We start from the raw sequence: 21165 nt of genomic DNA, 5'->3' as shown, positions 1-21165 counted from the left end.
AATACGTTTCCCTCCCTAAGACCGCATTTCACCCATTTGTTGTTTAGACTAAGTCGTGTCTTTTCGACCCCATGGACTGTAACCCGCCAGGCTCCTCTGTCCATGGGATTTCCCAGGCAAGGATCCTGGAGTGGATTGCCATTTCCTCCTCCAAGGGGTCTTCCCCCACCCAGGGATCTGCTGGAACCTAGGTCTCTTGCTTGGCAGGAGGATTCGTCACCACTGAACCACCTGGAAAGCCCCCTTTCACCATAAGAATTGTTGTTGTGTCCGATTCCTTGCGACCCCAAGGACTGCAGCCGGCCAGGCCTCTCTGTAAGGAATGTGTATTCATGCCCCATAAGAATAGACAAAGTTGAAAATTTTGTCACAACAATCGACTTTCGTGTCCACGCCATTACATGGCCTTGGGTTATTGGGACAAACCCTCTGGGCAGTGATCGACTGGACCACAGCTGTGAAAATTAAAAGTATCACCGGTCTTATGACCAGCGGATACCCCAGGGAACCTCAGACCTGCAGAAAGGCTCCAGAAGAGTGTTCACTACAGTGCTGTCCAAAGAGGGCACAAATTGAAAAAGCAACCTACGTGCCCATCCGACTGGACTGGTCTGGTAGAATGTGGGCTGTCCACCACTCCCTCCCTAAAGGATGAAAGGCCTCAGCCTGAGAGATCTCCTGGGGAGTGGGGGGTGGGGTAGAGATAACTCAGAACCAACATGCTGAGTGACAGAGCCCAGGTGTGGAAGTTGCTGGATGAGGACAGATTCCAGGGCCAGATGACCAGTTGTACTTGCTGTGCAGCTTTGGGCAAATCACTTAATCTCTCTGGGCCTCAGTTTCCCTGACTGTAAATTATGGACAATAATAGTCCCTATCTCTTGGGTTTATTCTGACAGTTAAGTGAGATAATATACATAAAGTGCTTAGTAAAGTGCCTGGCATGCAAGGTATGCCACTTTATGATTTATTATTGTTAGAGGCTAATAATAATAATCATTATTATTTATTGTTAGTACTTTATTATTGTTAGAGGCTGGAATGGCAACAGTTCATTTCAAAGCACATACAAGGGGACTTCCCTGGTGGTCCCGTGATTGAGAGTCTGTCTTCCAATGCAGGAGACATGGGTTCAATTGCTGGCCGGAGAACCAGGATCCCACGTGCCTCAGACCAACTGAGCTTGCGCTCTTCAACTAGACAAAAGCCTGCGTTCCGCAACTAAGACCCATTGCAGTCATAAATAAATAAAAATTTAAAATAAAAGCACATACAAGGACTTCCTTGATGGTTCAGTGGTTAAGAATCTGCCTTGCAATGCAGAGGACATGGGTTCCATCCCTTGTTGGGGAACTAAGATCCCACATGCCACAGAGCAACTAAGCCCAAAAGCCACAACTAGAGAGTCCCTGTGCCACAACAAAAGATCACGCATGAAGCAGTGAGGATCCGGCATGCCACAGCTAAGACCTGACACAGCCAAATAAATACATAAAATAAATTTTAAAAATAAATAAAAGCACATATGCCATATACTACTGTATATAAAATAGAGAAACAACAAGGACCCACTGTATAACACAGGAAACTATATTCAATATCTGTAATAACCTATAATGGAAAAAAATCTGAAAAATAGTATTTATCTGTATATCTGCATTATTTTGCTGTACACCTGAACGAACGTAACATGGTAAATCAACTATGCTTCAATAAAAAGTTTGTTTTTTAAAAAAAAAAGCACGTGCAGCAATACAAGTATGATGTATGGGAGAGTGGGTACAGACACTGTGCTAAGCCCAGGGAGCTGGAGGAATGGCTCCCTCTGCCAATGTGAATAAGAACTCCCCTCCCAGCTCCAGAGTTTGTTCTAATCCTAATGGTCTGACAGGGTTAATTCTTTCTTTCCCCTAAACCCCACACTCACACTCCTGGTTTACTCCCCACCTCACCAACAGTTCCTGCCTCAGGCCCTGCGCTGGTCTCTATTTATAGTCAACCTTAGATAGGCTCCTTCAGTATTTTTTCTTGTTAAAAAATATTTATTCATTTGGTTGTGCTGGGTCTTAATTGTGGTATGCGGGATCTTTCAGTTGTGGCATGTGGGATCTAGGTTCCCTGACCTGGGCGGAACCCTGGCCCCTGGCACTGGAAGCTGGACTCTTAGCCACTGAACCACCAGGGAAGCCTCAGCCTCATTCAGTCTTCAGGCCCTAATTGCCAACTCTGTGTGTGTGTGTGTCTGTATGTGCGTGTGCATATGTCTGTGTGTGTGTGTGTGTTAGTCGCTCAGTCATGTTTGACTCTGCAATCCCATAGACTGTAGCCCACCAGGCTCCTCTGTCCAGGGAATTGTCCAGACAAGAATACTGGAGCCTGACCCATCTAGGGGTTGAACCTGGGTCTCCTACATTGCAGGCGGATTGTTTACCGTCTGAGCCACCAGGGAAGCCCACCTCTATACTGAATCCCATATGTCACTCTCCTTCTTGGACTTCCCCTCCCAGCCTCCAGACTTGTCTGGCCAAACCCTCTCTCTCTGTCTCCCCTTGAGGGCCTAAGGTATTCCAAACCTAGCAGGAACTAAAGAAGATTCTTGCTGCTTACTGCCAGCAGTTCAACTGAAATGGAATCTTTCTTGACTTCCTTTTTCTCCTTCCCTCAGGTGCTGTCAACTAGACTTCCCATCCCACTCCAAGTTTTTCCCAACCCCATGGCTCCCACCCTCCTTGAGCTGGGATCCCACCTCTCACTTGGGATCGGGCAGTTGCTTCCACCCTGCCCTTGACCCCCACAATCTGTTTTATGCAGCAGCTGCACTGATCTTATAAAATGCAAACTGGATCATATGACTCCCCCAGCTTTCCTCTGCTTCAAGTACACTGACATCCTTTCTGCTTGGAGAACAGGACAGGTGTATTCCAGCCCCAGGGCCTTTACACTTGCTGTTCCTTATTCCTACAATGCTCTTCTCCCAGATATGCACAAGTCCATCCTCACTTTCTTTAGGTTTCTGCTGGAATGTCACCCCCTTGGGGAAGCCTTCTTTGGCTACTTGATCCAAAATAACAATAACACCCCACTGTGCTACTCTGCTCCTGTATCCCGCTGCTCAGCCTTCCTTAAAGCACTGCTCATCTACTGATGTTTATGTTAAGGTTAGCATCCGTGCTCCCATTCAAATGTCAGTTCCACAAATGCCTACCTAGCCCAGGCCTGAATGAGTGAATATGGTTGTCTGGGGTGCTAAGGGCTTAATACTTATTATCCCATTACTCACTGGCTTCCCATGGCCCTTATAATTGAATTTCCCAAATATCAGGGTCAGGATTTTTGTCACATCTGCTTAACAAATGTATCGTTATTTAAGTAATATGTATTTTTCTAACTTTTAACTCACTTGTTAATCACTCACTAGTCAGACATGAGTTAAGGACTGTTGACTTAAAAAAAAAAAAAGAAAGCAAAACATGAGAGTTTCAAGTTAAGTTTTATTTGGGGCAAAATGAGAACTGCAGCCCAGGAGACAGCATCTCAGATAGCTCTGAGAAACAACTCCAAAGATGTAGGTGGAAAGGACAGTATGGATGTGATTTTGGTAAAGGGGGAGTACATGCAATCAAGCAAACAATTTTTTGTAGATTTTTCCTGATCTTCTGAAGCTTCCACTAGTCATCACCATGAAGCATTTTAGTGTTTTTCTCGATATGAGGAGATTCAAGAGTTAGGCTCAGAAAATCAGCTCCTGAGAATATCTAACTGTCTGAAGACCTGTCCTGCCAGCCCCCACCACAACCCCCAGCACAGAATGCCTCATTTCTGCTCTCCACCCTGAACTCCTTCAGGGGGTGTTGGAGGTCAGCAGCTGCAGCAGTACACACTTAATCCTTGTAGAGGTAGATGGCAAGCACCCATGGAAAGTGCCAATTTGTAATTGAGGACTAAACAACAACATGATGCATGGAAGGTAACAGTTTAAAAAGTTACAATGAAAATGAAACAATATCACAAGACCCTGCTGAAACAGTAGCTAGTGTGAGGTTCCAGACAGCTTTCTTTGTTACAAAGGAAGATTAAGGTTAAAGACATTGTTGCCAAAGGAAGACTATCCTCAGGCTACTGCTTGGCAGGTGGCAGTGGTAAGAATCCGCCTGTCAATGCAGGAGATGTAAGAGATGAGAGGTTCGATCTCTGGATCAGGAAGATCCCCTGGAGAAGGAAATGGCAACCCACTCCAGTATTCTTGCCTGGAAAATTCCATGGACAGAAGAGCTTCACAGGCTACAGTCCATGGGGGTTGCAAAGAGTCTGACACAACTGAGCATGTATGCAGGTCCTTAGACTAGCTGAAAAGGGAGAGACTCTGAGGGATTCCTTAAGTTATTTAAATAACATTGAATCACTTTGCCCCCTGTCCCAGAATTAGGAAAATTCTGCTTCGTGAAGAAGGACAAAACTCCTATGACTGAAAGATGCTGCTCAATTTCCGCCCATCCCTGGCTAATCTTGTGTCATTCTCTGGCTACACTGACCTACTTTTTGTTTCTTGTGTTTCCACAACCTTCCCAGCCACAGGACCTTTGTATATGTTGTTATTGCCTAAGATTCTTTTCTCTTCCCTATGGTGGTTTATAGTCACTCAGTTGTGTCTGACTCTTTGCCACCCTGTGGACTGTAGCCTGCCCGCGGGGCTCCTCTGTCCATGGGATTCTCCAGGCAATACTGGAGTGGCTTGCCATTTCCTTCTCCAGAAGAACTTCCCCACCCAGCCACCGAACGCAGGTCTCCTGTATTACAGGCAGTCTCCCACATTGCAGGCAGATTCTTTACCCACTAAGCCACCAGGCCAACTTCTCCTCCTTGTTCACCTGGTTAACTCATTTTAGCCCAAGGGCAAATCATCACCGAATTTCCCCTTTTGCCCTCCATTTTGGTCTAAGACTCCTATGTTAATTTCCATTCTGATCACGAGCTACTTTGTAGTAGTATTGGTGATGATGGTCGTAGTATTTATCACAGTTTCAGTGTTACATTTTCTTTTGGTTTTGTCTCCTCTACTAGCTTGCGGTCTCCATGAGGGCAGAGATGAACCCAGTAGGCGCTTACTAAGTGGTTTTTGTGAATGAATGATGCATTTGCTACTTTGCTTTAAGGCCAGTCCTTTTAATGCCCACTTTTCACATACTGGGAAACTGACGTCCAGAGAGGATTGCCCCGAGGGAGAGCAAGTAGGGGATAGCTCTAGTGGTGCCCCTCCCCCCATTTAGAGATTCGCTATCACCCCCACCCACCCCTACTTCCTCCACTGTGTGGGACCCAAGGAACACAAGCCCCAGCTCTGGACTCCGCTGAGCTGGGAAAGGGCCTGTCCACAGGTCAAGACCAGCCCAGAAGCGGCTCCCAGACCGGTTTAGCCGGTTCCTGGAGCGCGGGCGAGGTCCAGCCGCCTTAGGCGGTTAAGACGCAGACCTTGACCAGATTGCCAGCGGCTCGGGGCGGGCGCTCGATCTACCCTTGGAACTTTGAGTCCTAGGCTGGGCCCTCGGGGTGAGTGGTTTAGCCAAGGCAGAGGGCGGGGTTATCCGGGTGTCGATCACGTACATGGGCGGGGCATGCAAATTAAGCAGCGTTCCATTTCTCTCTGAGCCCCGCCCCTCCGCGCTGCACCTAGCTACTTCCTACAACTCCCGAAGTCGGTCGGTGGCTCTGGCGGCTCCGCCCCTCCCCCAAGCTCGTCCCTCCCGGATTCTGCCCACATGGTCGGAGCTTAGCCACCCCCTTATCCCAGCGCCCCGCGGATGTAGGGGCGGGGTTTAGGAGCCAAGCGGGAAGGCGGAGGCCGTGCTGTGGGCTCCTGGGGCTGGGGGTCGGCTCGGAATCAGGTAAATGCCACCGAAAGCTGAAGGGGGACGGGGATTGCCAGAGTTTGAGGCTCGAGCTACTCGGCCTCGGCGTAGGGGCTACTGAAACCCTCCCCCACCATGTTTGCCTAGAGGAGCCCAGACCCCCACACTGGTGACCAGAGGAGGCCAGGACACACACACCTCCACCAGTAATGTCTAGTGGAGTTCAGATCCACGCACTTGTGTTCAGGGGGGCTCAGGCCTTCCCCATCCGTGTCCGGGGTTACTCACTAGGTCATTTCATATCTGTTTGCTTTGAGGCGCAGCCTAGAGGGGTGTTCGGCCCACCTATGTTGGGGGAACTTCAGGTCTCCCCAAATTTGTGTTCAGGGGAGTTCAGCCTAGGGACTAAGGCCCTCCACTTGCACGTCCAGGCCTAATAGCATCTCTCGGCCTGCCCCTTTCTTGCAGTCCCTCCCAGCAGAAATTCCCCCTGGGTCCCCATTCCGCCTCGCCTCTTTGCCCTTTCTCCCTTCCAGCCTCCTGGCCCCACTGGCTTCAGATCATCACCCCCTCCCCAGCACATTGTTGACTCACAGTTAAGAAGCTATCTCAGGCTTCACAGTCTGGCCACCCTCCTTTCTATACCTAGGCAGCTCTCCGGAGGCCCCCTGGGGTCCTGTCTTCTCCGCCCACCACCTGACTGGCACCATGTAATTTCCCCCTCAGCCTGTCCACCCACATCTGGTTGTCAGCTGCTGGCCCTCACCCTGCATGCCCCCCAGGGTCTCCTAGGGAATTGCTCACAGCTCTCTGCCTCCTTCTGTGCCCCCAAATCCAGACTGCCCCGCCAAAGCAGAACCTTCCCCCCACCCCTCCCTGGCCCCCCATCCAAATCTGCTAATCAGAAAAAGTCCTAGCCTAGTGCCTGGAAGAGAGATCTGAAATCAGAGAAGGGGTGGGGTGTGAAACTTTCCAACACAGAGATGCTGGGGGTGGGGGAAATGGGTGGAGGGAGACAGGAGCTTAAGTTGTACCTAAAAGCTTGAGATCAAAGCCGTCTGCCTTCCAGATGAGGGCTGTGGGGGAGGGTTGCCCCCCCCCGGGGGGGCGGGTAAGCCTGAGCCCCTCCTTCCTCGGAAACCCCCCAAGACTCTGCGGTGACAGCTGTACCCCAGCCCGCGCCCCGTGGGTTTCCTTTTCCGGTGCTTGCTCTCCCGACAGGCTGGCCTGCAGTCTGGAGACACTGCGCCTGGCCCTTTTGAAGGGGCTCCCTAGAGGGTCTTCCTGGACAAGAGGGAGGGGACCAGCTGGAGAACAATGGTCTTCTGTGGCTCCCGGACGCCAGGCGCTTCCTGTTAAACCCTTCCCTGGAGACCCGGCTGCAGGGGGGAGCGAGGCAAGGGGATTGACAAAGTCAGCAAATGCACTGCATTTTCTCTTGTTCCTCGTCTTGTTTGTGAAAGTATCAGGAAGCGGTGAGGCGAATGCAGACCTTGCCCTCCTCAGTGGAGTCACTCTGGGCATTTCTTTTCCCCTCTGTGGCTGGGGGTTGTGCCCCCAGGGGATGGGGCATGGTTAGAAATCCCGAGATCTCTGGGGCTGGACTTGGCCCTGCGGGGGACCCAGGCATCCCAGGTGATCCCGAAGTGCAGCTGTATTTGCCAACCGTGGTTCTAACTGCCTTGCTAGGTGAGCTGGAGGTTGCAGCCCCTGAGCCATTCCCAAAGTGGGCTGGGCCTCGGTTTCCCTCAGTTTAGGATTTATCCCAAGCATTCGACCAGAGCACCAGGCGGTCCTTAGGGGCCAGAGTGGCAGTGAGCTGAGCCGAGGGTCTTGGAAACACACTGGTCTTCCTAGGAGCCCTGGGAAGATATGTTGGGGAATTAGCCACTGTATTAATTGAGGCTTCCTGCAAAGTCCACTGTGTTTACAGAGCTAACCTGAGATGTATCCTCAGAAGATTCTGTGAGCCTCTGAAGGGCCCCCGGAGACTCTGCATCCAACCCCAGGGGCTTCTGGTTAGAGACCAGATAATATGCCCTAGTCTACGAAGAGACAGTGTATGTTGATACTTAACTGCCAGCCAGGTGCTTTGCTGGGTATACATATTCACTTAGTTAAACTGTTCCACCTGAATATTCGTTGGAAGGACTGATGCTGAAGCTTCAATACTTTTGCCACCTGATGTGAAGAGCCGACTCTGGAAAAGACGGATGCTGGGAAGGATTGGCGGGAGGAGAAGGGTCCGACAGAGGATGAGATGGTTGGATGGCATCACTGACTCAATGGATAAGAGTTTGGACAAACTCCGGGAGATAGTGAAGGACAGGGAAGTCTGGTGTGCTACAGTCCTTGGGTCACAGAGCTGGATGCTAATGAACAACCACAAAACCCTGCCCCAAATTTGGGTCAGAATTAAAGTCGGCACTTTCACTAACCCCATTTTATGGATGAGGGAGTTGAGGCACCAAGCAAACATGTCTAGTAATACAAAGCCCTTTGTTCTTTCTCTCCTGGATTTGGGGCTGGAGGATGGAGTGGATGGTTAGGTGGACTTTTCTTGTATTTACCCAGCAACTTATCTGTGGTTCACAGATAAGGAAGAGAGCTCAGGGTGGTGAGATCCACCGTCCAGGTCTCTCGCCCACCACCAGGCAGTGTTTCCTCTCCTGGCCTCCTGTGCTTGCCGCCCACTGGCTTCACCCACCAGCTTCCTTCTTCAGCTTTTTCACACCCACTTGCTGGGTAATTCTGTACCATCTTTTCTCCTGCTTCTTCTGGTGAAAACATCCCTGGGGGCCAATTTGTGCATGCTTGGCCCAGGGGTTTGATGAGGATGAAGTTGTATTTGGGTGTTTTGTGTGTGTGTGTGTGTTTGCTGTACTTTGCAGCTTAGAGAATCTTAATTCCCTGACCTGGGTTCAAGCATGGAACCCGTGCCCCCTGCAATGGAAGCATGTAGCCCTAATCACTGGGCCACCAGGGAATTCCCTGGGTTTGAGTTTGGGTGTTTATTGTTGTTTCATGTTTTCGATGATTATTATTAACTGAGCAAATCCAAACCACTGCTAGACTAGAAAGGCTGCTTCGGGCTGGGGGTGGGGGCCCTTGCTGGTGTCTGGGACAGGAAATGGCTCACCGCTTCACTGTTTAGACCCGAGGGTGAGGGCGCACAAGGAGGGGCCATCAGAGGCTGCCAGCCCTGTTAGCTGCGTGTTGGAGGCCACAGGAGACTGGCCCTCGGTCCCAGCATCTTGACCCCCAGCCAGCTTCCCCTCCCCCACCCCGCTCGCCAACCGGCTTCCACCTGTGCTCCCTTCCCCTCTCTTACCCGCTCCTCTTCCCCTCCTACCCTCCCCCCTCCCCTGCTGTGGCCCGCCCTTCCGGAATGAACCTTGTTCTGGCTTCAGGCCACCAGGAAGGCCAAAACAAGCCTGCAATTACTCACTGCCGGGACCCTGCCAGTGGCTGCTCCTCTCGGAAGCTCAACGTGGGGCAGGGGGTGGAGCTCTTCCCCCCCAGGGCTGTGTGCAGCTTCCACCTCCAGATAATCCCCTGCTGCCTTCTGGCTCCTCTTTCTGAAGTATTAGTCGCTCAGTCGTGTCTGCCTCTTTACTAGGATTCCATGGACTATATAGCCCACCAGGCTCTTCTGTCCATGAAATTTTCCAGAGAAGAATACTGGAGTAGGTTGCCATTTTCTCCTCCAGGGGATCTTCCTGACCCAGGGATCAAACCTGGATCTGCATTGCAGGCAGATTCTTTTACCTTCTGAGCCACCAGGGAAGCCCTGTGGACATCACCTTATAAATAGATATTGGATTTTAGAAGTACTCTCCTGTTGTTTGGGACTAGGTGTTACCTTCTGAGAAGGGAGGGGATGAAACCAGTTCTTTTTCTTTTTTTTGGTTTCTGGGATCCTAGTTCCCTGACCAGGGAAGGAATCTTTGCCTCCTGCAGTGGGAGCATGAAGCCCTAACCACTGGACTGCCAGGAATGTCTCTCTGAGGGAGAAACTGAGGTTGTGAGATGGGGCCCGCCCCCAAATCTCCAAAGCCTTCCTTTTAGCCGGGGGGGGGGGGGGGGGGGGGTGGGGTGGGGGGGGTGTACTTCCTCTCCCTTGCTCTGCTATGCATCTCAGGGCTGCTGCTTGGGAGATGGGGCCACGGAGGAGGGAGTGTGCAAGAGGGGGCCCCTGGGACTCTGCAGTCAGCAGGCACTAACGCGTTTGTCTTCAGCCTGAGCGTTCTTCTGTCTACCCGGCCACCCTCCCTTGTCCCAGTTCTCACGACTCTCCGGACATCTGTGGGTGGGACATACTTGTTGCCCAATCTCCCAGTGGTTATACTGTGACTAAAGCCAGCCCTGTCCCTGGAGGCTGGGAGGCTGGAGCCAGGGTGCACCCGCAGGGCCACATGTCCCAAGCTTGACCTGGGTTTCTGGTCAGACCGGGTGGACAGGCGGGCAGGCTGGGTCTTTTCAACACCCTGAGTTGAGGCTGAGTCTGGGCCCAGCAGGTTACACACACACACACACACACACCCCACACACACATACACACAGCAGGTTACACACACACACACACACCACACACACACACACACCACACACACGGCTCTGTGAAAGTTTCTGCCCACCCTCTGAATGGCCCAGGTTCCCTCTGATTGTCCTGAATTACCCTAGTATCCCTGCTCTTGGTGCATTTTCCTCCTTGCAGCTACCAATACATTCTAGAAAGCTGGGGAAAGATCCTCAGTGAGACCCACCCTCCTGCCAGCCACCCATCAGATGGGCCGGGTTCTCAGGCATGCTCCCTGCTTTGTGCTCAAGGCCAGCGCAGTTCTTCCCCCAAACCTTCTCTCCTGTTGGAGCAGAGCCCATCCTGCCCCGTTGCCATGGCATCTGTTGTACCCAGAAGCCAGGTGGTCTTTTGTTCCCTGATGTCCCTTCTAGGCTCAGACACTTCTGAGCTCAGCGAGAGTCACTCGGTCCCCCTGTGTCCCCCACATTCACTGAGGCTGTGTGCCCTGGCAGTTCACCTGTCTCTCCTCCCATGACTCTGAGACGGGCAGTGATAGCACTTATACAAATTTCAGATTTGAACTCGGATCTATGAGAGACTTGGAGAGTAAGGTTGTTTTTTTTTAAATAGTCATTTGCCTTTTTTTAAAAAAAAGTATTTATTTGGCTGCGTTGGGTCTTAGTTGCAGCATGGGAGATCTTCATTGCAGCATGTGGGATTGCTCGCTGCAGTGCACAGGTGTCTTTAGTTGTGGCCTGTGGTCTTCTCTTTAGTTGTGCACAGGCTTAGTTGCCCCGATGTATGTGGGGTCTTAGTGCCCTGACCAGGGATCGAACCTGAGTTCCCTGCATTGGAAAGTGAATTCTTAACCACCAGGGAAATTCCAGATCTGTAGGTCTTAAGAACGACAGTCATCACAACAGCTGTTGCTTCCTAGTTTAGGCACTTCACCTCTGGAGTCGTCATCACAAAGATTTATTGCCTTATCCTCATTTCACATTGTGGAAACTGAGGCATAGTGAGTTTGGATAGCTTGCCAGCTAATATGTAGTCTGCTGCTGCTAAGTCACTTCAGTCGTGTCCGATTCTGTGCGACCCCATAGACGGCAGCCCACCAGGCTCTGCCATCCCTGGGATTCTCCAGACAAGAACACTGGAGTGGGTTACCATTTCCTTCTCCAGTGCATGAAAGTGAAAAGTGAAAGTGAAGTCGCTCAGTCGTGTCCGACTGTTAGCGACCCCATGGACTGCAGCCTGCCAGGCTCCTCTGTCCATGGGAGTTTCCAGGCAAGAGTACTGGAGTGGGGTGCCATTGCCTTCTCCAATATGTAGTCTACTAGATAGCAAAAAAGTGCCAGTTTCTTGACTCTTGACTTTTGAGGCTGGATCGTTGCCTGTTGGGAATGATGGGGGGCGCTGCCTGGTGCATCTTAGAATGCTGAGTTGCAGTCCTGGCTTCCATCCACTAGTGTTACCTGGAAACTGGGTTCACTTCTTGGTTGGGCATCAAGCCAGACACCACCAAGGAATTTCCCTGGTGGTCCAGTGGTTAAGAATCTGCCTTCCAATGCAGGAGATTCAGGTTCCATCTCTGAGGGGTGGGGGCAATAAGATCCCACATACCGCAGGACAACTAAGCCTGAATCACAACCCATAACAATCCCCACCCCCACCACCCACCCCCACTCTGGAGCCCATGCACCACAACTAGAGAGAAGTTGCAACTAGAGAAGTGTACGCAGCAATGAAAGACCTCACATGTGCAACAAGGGTCCTAAGACCTGAGGCAACCAAATATTTAGAAAAAAGAAAGACACAACCAAGTCAAAGATCAGGGGGAGGAGCGGCTTAATACTTGGCAGCAAGTAAGAACGCCAAGCTTTTGAACTGTGGTGTTAGAGAAGACTCTTGAGAGTCTCTTGGACTGCAAGGAGATCCAACCAGTCCATCCTAAAGGAGATCAGTCCTGGGTGTTCATTGGAAGGACTGATGTTGAAGCTGAAATTCCAATACTTTGGCCACCTGATGCAGAGAGCTGACTCATTTGAAAAGACTCTGATACTAGGAAAGATTGAGGGCAGGAGGAGAAAGGACGACAGAGGATGAGATGGTTGGATGGCATCACCAACTCAGTGGACATGAGTTTGGGTAAACTCCGGGAGTTGGTGATGGATAGGGAGGCCTGGCATGCTGAGGTTCATGGGGTCGCAAAGAGTCAGACAGGACTGAGTGACTGAACTGAACTGAAGAACACCAGCGAGCTTTCCCAAAGCCGTGTCTCCAAGACCAGCAAAATTGGGGAAGTTTTAAGCTAAGGATACATGCTTATTCAGGAGCTGGCTTGAGCAGAGGAGAACACAACATAGAATTCGGCCAAAGCTTCCCAGGTAGCTCAGTTTTAAAGAACCTGCCTGCTAATGCAGGAGAATTGGGTGGGGAAGATCCCTGGAGAAGGAAATGGCACCCCACTCCAGTATTCTTGCCTGAAAACCCCATGGACAGAGGAGCCTGGTGAGCTACATACAATCCATGGGGTGACAAGGAGTCGGACAGGAATGAGGGACTAAACAAAATAGAGTCCAAGCTCTATTTGGTTCAAGTCAGGAGGGTCAACAAAATCATTCTATCCTCCACCTTGGCAGAGGGGGGCTTAGTTCCTGCAGAACTCAAAGACCTGTATCAGATTGTTCAGGAGGAACCAGGACTGCGTTTTATGGCTGAACAATTGTTTCCTGACTGCTTTTCCTAGGTTCTTCCATTCCCTCACTTCCCTTGAGATCATTGATTACTGAGACCTGTTCAAGGACAAGCCTTATGGCCAGGCTAAAATCCCCAAATGGCTTAAGCTAAAAATGACTTCACGTTTGTCAAGGAAGTCTGGTTCTCTTTCTTCAGGCTCCCCCCTCCCCCACCCCCCCGCCCCAATCCTATCTGTCTATACTGGGTACCGGAGCACCACCTCCTACAGTCATGGCAACAAATAATGTCCCCAGATGTGGCTTCCTGTTGGTGTGGGGTGGAGGGCAAGCTCACCACCCACTTTTAACTGCCCTGCCTCTTTACATAGGTGCCTGCCTGCAAAGTATCACTGTGTGTGTGTGTCTTTTCCCCCAAACAGGTATAGAGTTCTGAGGATGGAGGTGATTGGCAGGTTCTGGCATCTTGGGGAGAGATTGAGTGGGACTGTCATCCTAGGCCATGGGGTGCCAGTTCCCCAGGTCCTGGTGGGTGGAGACAGGCCAGCTTTTCTTCCTGGTTCCCAGAGGTGGGCGATGGCCCAGACACAGCTCCGGAGCCAGAAGGCGTGGGGAGCCCTGACCTGGCGTCCGAATTTACTGGGTGTTGCCCGGGTGTGTGTTCTGAGACCCAAGGGCCCTCCTGGGTGTGGAGAAGAAACCAGAAGCTAAAGTAGGCCTCCCCGCCCACCTGCCTGCCGCCCTCACATCCCACCCAGCCCTGGCTCCGGGCCAGCAACCGCCAGAGTGGTGACTCAGAGCGGCAGAGCCAGGAGAGAAACAGGGTGCAGGGTGGGGTGTCCCCCTCATCCAGCCTTCCCAGCACCCCCATTAAGACCAGGACCCTTGAGGCTGCATTTCACACTCCCCTTCACACCACCACCATCTTCCTCCCTGCTCCCCACCAGTGGGATTTTTTTCTTTTCCTTGGCACTAGGCTATGGCAGGAAAACAGAAATGTGTGTGGGGCATGAGATATCTCTAAGGTTGGAATATATTTAGGCCAGAATGAGAGAGTGTGTGTGGTGGGGCACAGTCTCAGGCACTGGCCTGGTGGCAGTGAGGAGTGAGCCAGTGTAGAGAGCGAGCTCCCTCTTATAGACCTCCCTCTTATAAACCTCCCAGGTTTCCCAGGGGCAGAGGCAGGGAGGATGGGGGAGGTCCTAGAAGTGGAGGCATGTCCTGCATAGCACCATGCTGGATCATCTCCAGTTGAAAACACAGAGGCCCAGACAGGTTAAGTGGTTTTCCTGAGGCTGCTCAGGAAAGAAGAGAAGGCACCACCAGGGTTTGCCTGCTGGTCTGGCTGGCTGCAAAGCAGGAGTGTGCTCTTGCCATATTCATGCACACGTGTGTTCATCGATGCAGCTTTCTGTACAGCCTAGTCTGTTCCCAGTCGGACGTGAGATGTGCAGGAAAGCAAGAGGTGAACTGGACCTGAGTCCCCAAACCACAACCCAGCTCAGGGTGGGGAGTGGCAGGGTGGGGGATGGAGGGGGGATGGGGAGAACATCCGTTCCTCTTCTCTGCACAGCCCTCAGGCTCAGAATGGTTTTGACACTTTTTTCTGTTTTTCTTTCTTTTTCATTTTTGGTTGTAGGGCAATGCCTGGGGCATCGTTCAATCATAGTTCCCCCACCAGGAATAAAATCATTGAGCTCCCTGCAATGGAAGCTCAGAGTCTTAACCACAGGACCACCAAGGAAGTCTAGTTTTGATATTTTTTAAGCAGTTGAAAACAAAAGATTATTACTTGAAACATAAAAATCTTATGAATTATGATTTCAGCCCTTGTAAATTGCATTTGTACAGTCATGCCCATTCCTGTGTGGCTGCTTTGCTGCTGTTGTTCAGTCGCTCAGTTGTGTCCCCATGGACTGCGACCCCATGGACTGCAGCACTCCAGGCTTCCCTGTCCTTCACTATCTCCTGGACTTTGTTCAGACTCATGTGCCATTTTTTTAAAAAATTGAGTTAAAATACACATGACAAAAATGTACCATCTTAGCTATTTTTTAAGCATACAGATCAGTGGCATTAAATACATTTATATTGCTCTGCAACCATTATATCATCTATCCCCACAACTCTTCCCCCCCACACACACACATTTTCCCCCTACTTTTTGGCTGTTGTGTGCAGTATGCAGGATCTTAGTTCCCTGACCAAGGTTTGAACTACCCCCTCCAGTGGCAGCCCGGAGTCCTAACCACTGGACCACCAGGGAAGTCCCACCCCCACAACTCTTGTAAATCTATAGAAGCTCTATACCTATTAACTCTCCCGTTCACCTCCCCTCAGCCCCTGGAAACCATCATTCTACTTTCTGTCTCTATGATTTTGACTAATCTAAGTACTTGATATAAGTGTTTATAAGAATTATACAGTACTTGTCTTTTTGTGAGTGGTTTATTTCACTTAGCAGAATGTCCTCAAGGTTCATCCAAGTTGTAACATGTGTCAGAATTTCCTTTCTTTTTATGTATCTATTATTACTATTTTTAAATTTTTTTTGCCACACTTTCAGCATGCAGGATCTTAATAATTCCCCCACCAGGGATGGAACCCACTCCCTCTGCAGGAGAAGTGTGGAGTCTTAACCACTGGACTGCCAGGTGAGTCCCTAGACAATAGCTTCTTTTTCATTAATTTTTAAATTTTTGGCTGTGCGGGGTCTTCCTTGCTTTGCACAGGCTTTCTTTAGTTGTGGTGAGTGGGGACGACTCTTCATTATGGTGCTCGGGGTTCTCATTGCTGTGGCTTCTCTTGCTGTGGAGAACAGGCTGTGGGGCACACGGGCGCAGTGGTTGTGGCTTAGCTGCTGGAATCTAACGTGGAATCTTCCTGGACCGTGCATCGAATTCGTGTTTGCTGCATTGGCAGGTGAATTCTTATGCAGCGCACCACTAGGGAACTCCTTCCTTCCTTTTAAAGGCTGAATAATATTCCACGGTGGGGATATAACACATTTTGGTAATTCCAAGCGCTTGGATTGCTTCCATGTGTTAGCTATTGTGAACGATACTGCTGTGAACATGGGTGCACAAATATTTCTTCGAGACCTTGCTTTCAGTTCTTTTGGCTGGAATTGCTGGGTTGTGTGGTAATTCCATTTTTAAGTTTTTGAGAAACCTCCATACAGTTTTCCACAGTGGCTATACTCTTTCACGTTCCTGTCAACAATGCACAGGAGCTCCAGTTTCTCCATGTCCCCATCAACATTTGTTGTTTTCTGTTTTGTTTCATGACAGCAGTCATCCTCATATCTGCAGCTGCTTTTGTTCTATTGAGACAGGAGGGAAGGGGGCGGGGCACAACCTTTAAAAGTGTGACATAGGACTTCCCTGCTGGTCCAGTTTTTAAGACTCTGCCTGCCAGTGCAAGGGACACAGGTTTGATCCCTGGTCTGGGAAGATCCCATGTGTCTTGGGGCAGCTAAGTCCACATGCCACAACTCCCAAGCCTGTGTGCCCTGGAGCCCATACTCTGCAGTGTGTGTGTGGAGGGGCACTGCAGTGAGAAGCCCACGAATAAGAAGCCCGTGCACTGCAACTAGAGAAAGCCTGCATGCAGCGGCCAGAGCATAAATTAATTAATTAAATACAATTATAAAATAAATAAAAGAGTGATGTTGTCATTGAGGACACAACATAAACTTTTCAGAAGTGATTAGATGTAACATGGTGGAAGATGAGATTTCCAGTGGACCTTGAGCCTCATTATGTGCTCACTGTAATAGATTTGTTGTTGTTGTTCAGTCATTCAGTCGTGTCTGACTCTTTGCAGCCCCATGGGCTGCAGCACGCCAGGCTTCCCACTCCTTCACCATCTCCCATGAGTTTGCTCAAACTCATGTCCGTTGAGTTGGTGATACCGTCCAACCATCATCTCCTTCTTCTGCCTTCAATCTTTCCCAGCATCAGGGTCTTTTCTGATGAGTTGGCGCTTCACATCAGGTGGCCAAAGCTTCAGCTTCAGCTTCAGTCCTTCCAATGAATATTCAGGATTGATTTCCTTTAGGATCGACTGGTTTGATCTCCTTATGACAGTGGGGGTGGACTTCCTTGGTGGTTTAGTGGCTAAGACTCTGTGCTCCCAGTGCAAGGGGCCTGGTTTGATCCCTGGTCAGGGAACTAGATCCCACCTGCCGAAACAAAAATCCCGCATGCCTCAATGAAGATTGAAGATCCCGTGTCCTGCAACTAAGACCTAGTACAGCCAAATAAATAAAAATAATATTTAAAAAAGACAGTCAAGGACTTTCCTCATTGTTCAGTGGTCAAGATTTCACCTTCTGGTGCAGGGGTTGTGGGTTTGATCCCTGGTAGGGAAGCTAAGACCCCACATGCTTATCAGCAAAAAAAAAAACAAAATAGAAGCAATATTGTAACAAATTCAAGAAATGCTTTGAAAAATGATCCATATATTTTTAAAAAATGGGTTCTAGTCCCGATCTGAGGTGTGTGTTTTCACTACACAGGCAGAGTGAAATTGTTATGACCACCCAGCCCAGAAGAATTGATGCTTTTGAACTGTGGTGTTGGAGAAGACTTTTGAGCGTCCCTTGGGCTGCAAGGAGATCAAACCAGTCCATACTAAAGGAAATCAGTCCTGAATATTCATTGGATGGACTGATGCTGAAGTTGAAGCTCCAATACTTTGACCACCTGATGCAAAGAGCCGACTCATTGGTAAAGACTTTGATGCTGGGAAACATTGAGGGTAGGAGGAGTAGGGGGCAGAAGAAGATGAGATAGCTGGATGGCATCACTGACTCAATAGACATGAGTTTGAGCAATTTCTGGGAGATGGTGAAGAATAGGGAAGCCTGGCATGCGGCAGTTCATGGGGTAGCAAAGAGTCAGACATGACTGAGCCACTGAACAACAACAAAACCCCAACCCAGACTTATTCCTAACTGATCTCTGGACTGTACAAATGGTTGTCCTTCCATTGAGGAGGTGGGGACAGGCAATGTTTGATGCTTAAATACACTGATAAGCTCTGAAAAAGATAAACACCTTTAAGAAAATACACTGGGGTTATGAGAGAAGGAGAGAGTGCTGGGGGAGAGCAGAGTGATAGCTAATTGAGAAAGATAGTTAGGGACATGTTTGAATATTCTTCCTAGTGGAGGCGTGGAAGGGAGGTCTGTGTTTGTCGCTGGAAAGCCCCTCATCTGGCCTCTGCCAACCTGTTCCTCCTGGGCAGCTGGGGACCCTGGGAGTGCTTAGGAGTTTTCTGTCTTCTGACTGTGGCCATGATGATGAGACCTGGTATCCCAGGTGTCAAGGCAGTGTCTCAGAGCAGTTGTTTTTTTTTTAATTTATTTGGCTGCAGTGGGTCTTAGTTGTGGCACATGGGATCTAGTACCCTGACAAGGAATTGAACCGGGCCCCCTGTATTGGGATCTTAGCCAATGGACCACCAGAGAATTCTCAATAATAATAGTTAAAAAAAACCCTGGATACTCACAACTGGGTCTGAATGTTTGTGTCTCCACCCCCTCACACTAATTCCTATATTGAAATTCTAACCACCACGGTGATAATATTAGGAGGTACAGCCTTTGGAAGGGAATGAGGTCATGAGGGTGGGTCACTCATGAATGGGATTAGTGCCCTTATAAAGATACCCAAGACTCCCTGATATACACTATTATAAGGGGCAAATGTGGACAAGAGATGGTTTGGAGTCATCCACAGCCTTGGTTGCTAAATGCAGCCGATTGCCTGTTCCTGTACAGCCAGTGAGTTAAGAATGGCCTTTTCATTTTCAAATGGCTGGAAAAAACAATTCACAACTTGAAAATGATCTGCAATTCAAATTTCAGTGACCAAGGAGCTGGGGGGATAGAACAGACATTGCTGAAGGGTATAAACTTGGACTGAGTAGTAAATAAATCCTAGAATTCCACGGATGCACAGAAAAGTAAATACAGATTAAAGTGTTGTATTATAATCATCAGACCTGCTAAGAGACTAGCAACTTAACTATTTCCACCACTAAAAAGAAATGATGATTATATAACATCTGGGCTTCCTGGTGGCTCGGACGTTAAAGAATCTGTCTGCAATGCAGGAAACCCAGGTTTGATCCCTGGATTGGGAACATCCCCTGAAAAAGGGAATGGCCAGCCACTCCATTAGTCTTGCCTGGAGAATTCCAAGGACAGAGGAGCCTAGTGGGATCACAAAGAGTTGGACATGACTGAGCGACCAACACTTTCACAGAGGTGCTAATTATGGATACAATAGCAACACCATATTACAATATATGTCAGTTATACTATATAAATGTATCAAATGTTGGCCATCTTAAATTTATACAATGTTACATGTCAAATATATTTCAATTAAAAAGTCGGTGTCCATGGGACTTTCTTGGTGGTCCATTTGCTAAGACTCTGTGCTCCCAAGGCAGGGGGCCTGAGTTCAATCCCTGGTCAGGGAACTAGGTCCCACATGCCCCAACTAAGAGTTTATATGCTGCAACTAGGAGTTTGGATGCAGCCACTAAAAATACCACATACCACAACTAAAAGATCCTTCATGCTGCAATGAAGATGGAAGAGCCCAGGTGCTGCAACTGAGAACTGGCACAGTCAAATAAATAAAAAATAAAATAATTATCTGAAAAGTCAGAGTCCATAAATAAAGTTGTTTTTAAAATCTAATTTATGTTTTGGCTTTGGTAGGCCTTCATTGCTGTGCATGGGCTTTCTTTAGTTGCAGCAAGCGGGGGCATTGTGGTGGCTTCTCTCATTATAGAGCACAGGTTCTAGGTACCTCGGCTTCGTAGTTGTGGAGCTTGGGCTTAGTCGTTCAGTGGCTTGCGGCAGGGATCGAACTGGCAGAATCTTAATCACTGGGCCACCATGGAAGTCCCATAAATAAAGTTTTATTGACACACAATTGTGCTCATTTGTTTACCTATTATCCCGGGCTGCTTTTATGCTACAAAGTAGAGTTGAGTCATTGTAACAGAGACAGCCTGGCCCTTGAAGCAGAAAATATTTCCAGTCTGTCCCTTTCCAGATCTTTGCAGACCCCTGCTCTAAAGGAGCCTGAGGCCTGAATGTCAGCTGATGCTGACTTGGGGCTTTTGGGGGTGTTTCCTGGTTGGCACAGCAAAGAGGTTGGAAGGAGTCGGTGTTGGAGGGGCATGGGGACACGCAGAAGGTTCTGATGATCAACACTAGGGAGAGGATGATGGGGATACCCCCCCGGGAGGGGACATTCGTGTCTTCAAGGTGATATGGAGTTGAGCGCTGAGACTGGCAGGCTGATGGAGGCACAGCAGGGTCACAGACAGGAAGCCTAGATCTGCCTCGAGTAACCCCCACCCCTGGCCACCCGCCAGAGCTGACAGATGAGACAGAAACATCCCATGAACCACCACCACCCTGTCATCTAACCAGTCATGGGACCCTACCTCCTGTTTCTCCCTTTCCTCTGCTTTTCCCTGTCCCTCCCTGGTGCCATCATCTGTCACTGTCTGGGTCTGGAGATGTGCCCCAACTTCATGCTTCTGTTTCCCTGACCCCTCATCTCTTTTCTCAGTGTAGCCTGCACACTTAACTTTCCTATCTTTCTTTCTTTTTTCTTCTTTCCTTTTAAAAAAAATGGAGACAAAATATATGAACATAAAGTTAACCATTTTACAGTGTACAAGGCCCTGGCATTTAGGAGAAACGCAAGGTTGGGCAACCGTCACCACCTACCCATCTGCAGGAAGCTTCTGTCACCCCAAGAAACCCTGTACCTGTGAGCTGTAACCCCCACCCCCTTCCTTTAGTCTCTGGCAACCAGTAATCTGTTTTCTGTCTCTATGGGTTTCCCTCTTCTGGACATTTCATAGCAATGGACTCATACACCAGGTAGTCTTTCGTTAGCTTGGTGGGGTTTTTGTTTGTTTATTTTGTTTTTGGCCATGCTGCATGTCTTGTGGGATCTTAGTTCTATGATCAAGGATCGAACCCAGGCCATCGGCAATGAACGTGTGCAGAGTCCTAACAACTGGAACACCAGGGAATTCCTGTTAGCTTGTTTTTGAAACTCAT

At 49.4% G+C, this 21165-nt stretch overlaps 1 long non-coding RNA gene across 1 annotated transcript; it reads left to right on the top strand.

Moving 5' to 3' along the window:
• Positions 1-5679: 5679 nt before the first annotated feature.
• On the top strand, positions 5680-20272 carry LOC129625037 (uncharacterized). The gene is made up of 3 exons (XR_008701231.1): positions 5680-5882; positions 15631-15718; positions 17584-20272. It is a non-coding gene; the product is annotated as an uncharacterized LOC129625037 (long non-coding RNA).
• The last annotated feature ends 893 nt before the right edge of the window (positions 20273-21165 follow it).

Source organism: Bubalus kerabau, chromosome 1 (assembly GCF_029407905.1).
Source record: "Bubalus kerabau isolate K-KA32 ecotype Philippines breed swamp buffalo chromosome 1, PCC_UOA_SB_1v2, whole genome shotgun sequence".
Classification (NCBI taxonomy): domain Eukaryota; kingdom Metazoa; phylum Chordata; class Mammalia; order Artiodactyla; family Bovidae; genus Bubalus; species Bubalus kerabau.
This window is presented reverse-complemented; position numbering and strand designations above follow the sequence as displayed.